Consider the following 720-nt stretch of genomic DNA (forward strand, 5'->3'; position numbering starts at 1 on the left):
TTAATTTCTAAATTTCTATTTGCATCATTAAGCATTTTCCTGTTGATCACTATAAAGCTGCCTGAGAAATGCAAAAAAAATCAGATTGATAAACTCCCCAAGTCTTCCTCAACTACATCTGGTTCAGCTTGTGGCTCAGTTAATGATTTTGCAGATGTTCTTTGGTACATCTCTGAAATTATATGACACATTATTGAGATATAACAAAAAAATGTCAATAACATTTATTGCACTACATTTAGTACCTTTGTCTGTTTCCTCATCTATAACATTTACAGGTGTTTATGTCGCCCTAGGTGCACATCTGCAAGAACATATTGTTGATCCTCTGGGTGTGCAGATGGAAATACAGCCACAAGGCAAACATGTAGTGAATGTCCTTCACCTGGCAGAGGAAGTACCTGCTGGTTGACAACTCTTTGTTCATTTGCTCTGCTGAAGCTGAATTAATAAAAGGCAAGATCTGGCAATACACTGGAAAAACTCCTCATACTTACAATCTTATTTCTAGCCATAAAATCTTATTGATCTTATTTTAAGAATAAGATATACATCTTTTCATGCATTGAATCTTTTTCAATACTAGTTCTTATACTAGCTAATATTATCAACCAACACAATAATCAATATCACAATTTACACTTACTTGTGTGGCTATTGAGGTCCTTAGAGACAAGAGCAAGACATCGACCAATAGCTATAAATCATCACACCATAGGC

This window comes from Sinocyclocheilus grahami, unplaced genomic scaffold (assembly GCF_001515645.1).
Source record: "Sinocyclocheilus grahami isolate Dianchi unplaced genomic scaffold, SAMN03320097.WGS_v1.1 scaffold556.1, whole genome shotgun sequence".
Classification (NCBI taxonomy): domain Eukaryota; kingdom Metazoa; phylum Chordata; class Actinopteri; order Cypriniformes; family Cyprinidae; genus Sinocyclocheilus; species Sinocyclocheilus grahami.